The sequence below is a fragment of the Acomys minous genome (assembly GCF_964271855.1).
Source record: "Acomys minous genome assembly, chromosome: 1".
NCBI lineage: Eukaryota > Metazoa > Chordata > Mammalia > Rodentia > Muridae > Acomys > Acomys minous.
The window spans coordinates 98,592,651-98,600,237 of NC_140483.1; the positions used below are offsets into that span (position 1 = coordinate 98,592,651).

At 40.5% G+C, this 7,587-nt stretch overlaps 1 pseudogene across 1 annotated transcript in view; it reads left to right on the top strand.

Moving 5' to 3' along the window:
- Window positions 1-4,012, top strand: part of LOC311606584 — a 28,931-nt pseudogene extending 24,919 nt beyond the window's left edge. Inside the window, exon 2 of the transcript in view lies at window positions 3,611-4,012. The product of the transcript in view is annotated as an uncharacterized misc_RNA (transcript). The remainder of the gene's footprint in view (window positions 1-3,610) is intronic.
- Window positions 4,013-7,587: the final 3,575 nt, after the last annotated feature.

Consider the following 7,587-nt stretch of genomic DNA (forward strand, 5'->3'; position numbering starts at 1 on the left):
CTTAATCTATCCTTAAGGATCTTGGCATCCCAGCTCTAATATGCTGAGCCCATTCAGGCTTTCATAATACATTGTAATCTTCCAAAGTAGCTCTTCTTCTTCTTCCACCTACCATTTCAGTGAGTCTAAGGCTATTATAAAGGAATATGTAACCCTCAAGAAGTGTTTCTTTCAGGATTGGTTAAAATATACCTAACGTTAAATCAACGATTTCAAATGGAAGGGAAAATTATTGTTTTAAAACATAGTAATGGTGTACTTTATACTGTTTCATTTAAACCACTAATAACAATCACAGTCATTATTTTCCAAACAGAGAAGGTAAAAATCGGACAAAATAACATATCTGTGAGAGATCAGCATATAGCTGCATTTAAGTTTTTCGCTCACTATGCAGATCTGCAAGGAATAGGAAAAAGGGTTCCAGTCAATAGAAAGTATAGCTGAGTAACAGCTATCCCAATTTACTTACTAAAATGTATTCCAGATCATTCCAATTAAAAAAATAATAATGTAACACCTACTAAAATTTCAGAACTAATCATGTCCATTAAATGTGGGCAAGGAGTCTGAGCAGTGTCTATCAATATAATAGCACATTTCTCTTTTATGTTTTAAGATTATAAAACAATTACATCACTTTCCCCCTTGCCTTTCCTCCCTCAAAACCGTCCTATAGATTTCTCCTTGCTCTCTTTGAAGTTAGGTAAATAATTGGTTGTTCTAGAATCTGTTGAATCATCAAGATTAATTTGTGGTATACTACAGATTCAGCACTAAGAAGCTCATTGAATTTGGAGAGGTTGAACTGGTGCCTGCATTGAGCCTTCACCCATTAGTTCCAGTCTCTTTGGTGCAGGAAAGTACTCTTCAGGCGATGCAAAGAAAAACCTGGGCACCAACCCAGCCTCAACCCCTTCAACCTACATCTGTCCTGTCTGCAAGATATGCTAGGGCAATGGTGGCCCAGAACTCCTGGGAGTGGCCAGTCAATGTCTGGTTTAACTTGAGGACCGTACCGCAAGAGGGCGCCCATACCTAACACTGCCTAGATGACCAAGAACCAGAGCCTGGATTGTTAGGCTTAGAACTTTTTCAAACCTACTTTATTTGGGGTTTTCTAATGCTTATAACTTCCTTCCAACCCACCTACCCTAGATAGGAGAGAAAAGAAGTTAATAGGAACAAAAGAAATAGACCTTTTTTAGACTCAGTTCCTTGGAGCGATTCCACTAGTGCAGTTAGCAGGATTCCAATAGACCAGTTAAACAGCAAACCAGCAATTCAGCAAAGGTGACTGCAACTGCAGCTGCTGGAACCCAAAGCAGCAACCAGAGCCCAGAGCAGTAGCTGGAACCTGGAGCAGCACCCAGAACCCAGAGCGTTGAAGCATTTGTTGGAGTCGTTCTCTCTAGGTGTGTCCTGAAGTGGAGTGATGAATAGCCAAGACCAAAAAGCCCCTCTTCTTGTTTTGGGCATATATATATGCCCATATATATATATATATATATATTTTTTTTTTTTTTCCTCTCAGAGTTCATACTAGAACTTTTATCAGTTGACAAAGGCCACGTCCCCACAAGAAGCACTTCCTCTTCCAGTGACAAACATCACCTGTTCTCTCACAAGTCTGTTTTCAGCAGAAAAACACCACGCAGCCTTACACAAGTCTGTTTCACACCCCACACTTGGAATAAAAACAAAAACATGTTTACATCCACTACACTGGATAGTCCAGAGACCTAGGGCAGAACCAAACACAACCAGCAAAAAGAAAGAACAGAGAGAGAAAGAAAGAAAGAAAGAAAGAAAGAAAGAAAGAAAGAAAGAAGTGATTCCTAATTATATTCTGATATAGTCATAGATCTGTGCCTTGCTCAGTTGTCATCAGGGAGGCTACCTCTGGCAGAAGATCAGAGCAGATGCAGAGACCCAGAGCCAGGCCTTATGCAGAAAGAGAGCATACATCAAAAGTCACCATTGAGTTTCTCATCTTGGAGGTGGGAAAAACACTTGGAAGAGGGGAAGGAAAGACTGTAGGAGACATAGGGGATGGGAGACACAAGGAGAACACAGCCTACCAAATCAACTAAGCATGGCTCACATGGTCTCACAGAGACTGAAGTGGCAAGCATGGGGCCTGCATGAGTCTGCACCAGGTCCTCTGTGGATATGCTATGGCTATTAGCTTGGCATTTTTGTGAGAGCCCTAACAGCAGGGGTGAGTCTCTATGACTCTTTTTCATGCTGTTGGGCTTCTTTTCTCCCACTAGGTTGCCTTGTCTAGCCTCAACGCGAGTTCCTTTGTCTTAGTGTATCTCATTTTGTTGTATTTGGCTGTTGTCTTTTGCAGGCCTGCCTTTTTTCCCAAAGGAAAATGGAAGGCCAGCTGGGAGAGAGGGGGAACTGTGGTTGGGATGTATTGTGTGAGAAAAGAACCTCTTCTCAATAATTTTTAAATTATCCTAACAAAAAGAAATGCTTCTCTCTATTTGAGGTGACATTCTTTTAAGATATCTTAGTCTAAGGGGTACCAACCCACCCTGGTTCCTCAAGTCACAGCAGAACTAAGTGTATCTTCTCCCACTGAAGCCAGACCAAGCATCCCAGCTAGGGGAGAAGGATCTAAAAAAAAAGGGGCCTCCCATTCTCTGAGAAGGAGAGTGAGGAATGAGCAGGAGGGGCACATAAGAGTAAGACTGGGAAGAGAGGAGGGAGTGGGTTGGGATCAGGCTGTAAAGGGCTTAAATAATTAAAAAATTTTAAAAAGACATCTGTCTACAGAGTCAATGCAATTCCTGTCAAAATATCAACACAATTCTTCACAGACCTTGAAAGAACAATACTAAACTTCATATGGAAAAAAAACCAGAATAGCTAAAACAATCCTATACAATAAAAGATTTTCTGCAAATAACTCCATCTATGACTTCAAATATACTACAAAGCAATAGTATTGAAAACTGCATGGTACTGGCATAGAAATAGACTAGTTGATCAATTGAATCAAATCAAAGAATCAGAAATAAAGCTACATATCCATGGATACTTGATTATTGACAAAGGAGCCAAAACCACACAATGAAAAAAAATATATCATCTTCAACAAATGATGCTGGCCTAACTGGGTGTCTAAAGTAAAACATGCAACTAGGCCCTGCACAAAACTCAAGCCCAAGTGGATCAAAGACATCAACATAACACCACATACATTAAATCTATTAGAAGAGAGAGTGGGGAAGAGCCTAGAACTCATTGGCGTAGGAGACAGCTTCTTGAACTCTAAGCTCTAAGATCAACAATTAATAAATTGGACTTCATGAAACTGAAAAGCTTCTGTAAGGCAAAGGACACTGTCAAGAGAACAAAATAGCAGTCTATAGATTGGGAAAAGATTTTCACCAATCCTACACCAAACAAAGAGCTAATATCCAAAATATCTAAAGAACTCAAGAAATTAAACACAAACAAACAAAATAATCCAATTAAAAATGGGCTACAAAGCTAAACAGAGAATTCTCAAAAGAGGAATTTTGAATGGCCTAGAAGCACTTAAAGAAATGTGCAGCTTCCTTTCTCTGCCCGCCGCCGCCGAGGTCGCACGTGTGAGGCCTTTCTGCTGCTGCTGACACGTGTTATGTCACCTCTTACCTGCTGGCCACCCTAAGGTGGCAACTCTGCTCCTAGCACCAAAGACATCAAGAAGATACTAGACAGCGTGGGCATCGGAGTCGGCATCGATGCGGTCGTTGATCAGCTCAACGAGGTTATCAGTGAGAGGATGTCATTGCTCAGGGTGCTGGCAAGCTCTCCAGTGTGCCTGCTAGTGGGGCTGTAGCTGTTTCTCCTGCCCCTGGACCAGCAGCTCCTGCTGCTGGTTCTGCCCTTGCTGCAGCAGAGGAGAAGAAAGATAAGATGAAGGAGTCCGAATAGTCAGATGATGACATGGGATTTGGCTTGTTTGATTAAATTCTTACTCCCCTGCAAATAAAACCTTTCTATGTATTATGTATGTATGTGTGTGTGTGTGTGTGTGTGAGAGAGAGAGAGAGAGAGAGAGAGAGAGAGAGAGAGAGAGAGAGAGAGAGAGAGGACAAATGTACAAAGTCCTTAGTCATGGGGGAAATGCAAATCAAATGACTCCAATTATATTTTACAGCCACCAGAATCGCTAAGATCAAAAACTCAAGTGACAGCACATGCTAGCAAAGATATGGAGAAAAAGAAACACTCCTCCATTGCTGGTGGGAGTGACACATGTACAGCCACTTTGGAAATCAATCTGGAATTTTCTCAGAAAACTAGGGATAACTCTACTTCAACACCCAACTATACCACTCCTGGGCATATACCCAAAAGATGCTCCACCATACAACAAGGATACTTGCTCAACTATGTTCATATCAGCTTTATTCTTAATAGCCAGAATCTGGAAACAACCTAGATGCCACTCAACCAAAGAATGAATGAAGACACTATGATACATTTTACACAATGGAATACTACTCAGACATTAAAAACAAGGAAATCATGAAACTTTCAGGCAAATAGATAGAACTAGAAATGATCATCCTGAGTGAGGTAGCTCAGAACCAGAAAGATACACATGGTATGTACTCACTTATGAGTGGCCTTTTAGCCATTTAGTACAGGATAAACATACTACAATACAAAGACACAAGTACAAGTAACAAGGAGGACCCAAGGAAGGATGCTTCTCACTCAGAAGGGGAAATAGAATAGATGTAGGCAGTGGTTGAAGAGAGGAAACAAGGTAGGAGAGGGAGTGCAGAGAGAAACAAGGGTGGAGATCACACTTGGTGAAAGTGGGGGCGGGAGTACAGAAGCCTTTAAAGGAAAAGCAACTGTGGGGGTATCTCTGTGACAAGCTCTAAGTCAGATTAGGACTCCAGAGGGTTTAAGGAGAACTATAGCAGAGACTACTAGTAGCAAGAGCCATGGAGACCGAAGAGGGACCCCCTCTAACTAGATAGGACTCTTAGTGGAGAGAGGGAAACAACAACCCACTAGCAAAAACTTCACTGTTACAAGACATGCAGTGATAAAGATAGAGTAGAGACTGAGGGAATGTCCAGCCAATGCCTGGTCCAACCTGAGACCCCGCCATGGGAAAGAGCCAACCTCTGACACTATTAATGATATTCGGCTATGATCACAGACAGGAGCCTAGCGTAGCTATTCTCTGAGAGGCTCCACCCAGCAGCCGATGCAAACAGATGCTGAGGCTTACAGCCAATATTTGGGCAAATCATAGGGAGTCCTGTGGAAAAGTGGGGGGTGGGGGGGTGGGGCATAGAAGGACCTTGAGGTGGCAAGAGCTCCACAAGAACAAGAGCTGCTCCAGGCTCCGCATCCATACTAGGAGTCTTAGGCAGGTAGGGTCACTCTCATAGACTCCTGGGAATTTCCATTGCACTAGGTTTCTAGCATGCCCCTAAGCAGCCTCCCAATTCTGTTGTTTCTCCAAGTGCTTTTTCCTTTCATCCTTTCCCCCCACGTAATCCCTCCTGTTCTCATCTCAACACTTGAGCTATTACTCCTCCCTCTACAAATGTTTAGCAATGACTGATCTGTTTATCAATATTGTATCACATATATGGTTCATATGAACACAATTCTAAACTATTAAATCTTTTAGAAAGACTGTTTCAGTCAGGCAGTGGTGGCACATGCCTTTAATCCAAGCACTTGGGAAGAAGAGGCAGGTAGATTTCTATGAGTTCAAGAACAGCCTGGTCTACAGACAGAGTATACAGAGAAACCCTGTCTCAAAATACCAGAAAGAAAGAAAAGAAAAGGAAGGAAGGAAGGAAAGAAAGGAAGGAAGGAAGGAAGGAAGGAAGGAAGAAAGGAAGGAAGGAAGGAAGGAAGGAAGGAAGAAAGAAAGAAAGAAAGAAAGAAAGCCTCTTTCACTTGCAAACATGGAGTTAAGAGTGGTCAATATCTGTGTGGCTTATTCACTTGGCCAGTGACTGCTATTCCACTATATAAATGCACCATAGTTTATCTACTCACTTATTGAAGGACACTGATAGATTCTGTAAAGAAATCAGCTATACATATTTAGGTTGTTGTTTTTGCATAAGAATGAGGTTTTTTAATCAGTTGGAAATATTCCCATAAGCTCAGTCATGAAACCTAATAGTTAAATGATGTTCTAGTATGTAATATAATGCTAAACTAGACTGGGCTCTTCTTGTTGCACCTTTTTCCTGCACATGGATGGTCATTTAAATTCTCATACACCGTTGGGGTGACATTATGTACAGGGGATAAAGAAATACTTTCAAGAATAATATTTATATTCTAAATGAGTGGTGGTGATGCTCCCTGAGCTATGATTCACAAGTCTAGAAATCAAAGGGTGAAAGTTTCAATGACTGTTCACTGCCCTAACAATGATCTACTCATAAAATATTTGTGTTTCATCCCTATGGTTTTAGTCTCTGCTTTTCTCAAAATCTGTTTTTTACAATGGAGACATGTTTCCTCAAGTGAAAATAATTGTTGCATTTCCAAAAATTGAAATGTTCACCTGCCCACTTTGTGTTCCCAATGACTACATCAGCAAGCAAGCTAGCAAGAAAAAAAAAAACAACATAACAACAGCAACAAAAAAAAATTGTGGTTAATCTGGACAGATAAATAAATTCACTTGCTTTAAACAGCATAGTTAAGAAAGCACGTGTCAATGAAGCACCAATGTGGATGAGGGGTAATCTCACAGGGCTCCAAACCTAGATGAAGAACAACAGGCAAAGTATAACTGCTGAGAGAAAAAAATGAGCACTGTCATGACTGTACCACTAGCAAGCAGTCATTATTCAAAACATGTGTATTCATATATGAGAAATTCCAAATGACTCAGCAGGTTATACACACACACACATGCACGCGCGCGCACACATACACACACACACACACACACACACACACACACACATACACACACTTCATATATAAGTGAATAATAGTAAAATAAAAACAGCACATAAATTTGATAGTGAGGGGTGGGAAAGAGGAGGTTTGGAAGTAGAGAGTGATGTAATGACTGTGTTGACCTGTGTACCAACCAGCTAATTTTTTTTCATTTCTACCTCTTATCCCCTTACCATTTAACATAATACATTTTTATAACAATTAATTTTCATCACAGTAAGTTATAATAAAAATGGTGAAGAGGCATACTGTCCAATAAAGTCATGGGAAGTAGGACTGGTACGTTATTGCTGTTCGTAGAATGGATGTATTATATTAGGCAGAAGCATGTCTCTGTCTTTACTTGGAGATAAATAAATACAAACTAAGAAGATGCATTTAAATTACACCAAATTGACCATGAATTTTAATAATGTTTTAATATATCACCTTGGATAGTTATTTCCTTGTTTCATATAAACCTCATAAGGAAGCTTTCTGGGTGTTTTATAGATATAAACAGCATCAACATTTACTTTTAAAGGGATAGTTTTACTAGCTAGCCTGAGAATACATGAATCAATGAGCTGAAAGGAAAGGCTTAGGAAAACAATTCAGAATCCCCCAACAAAGCAGTAATTCTGCCTA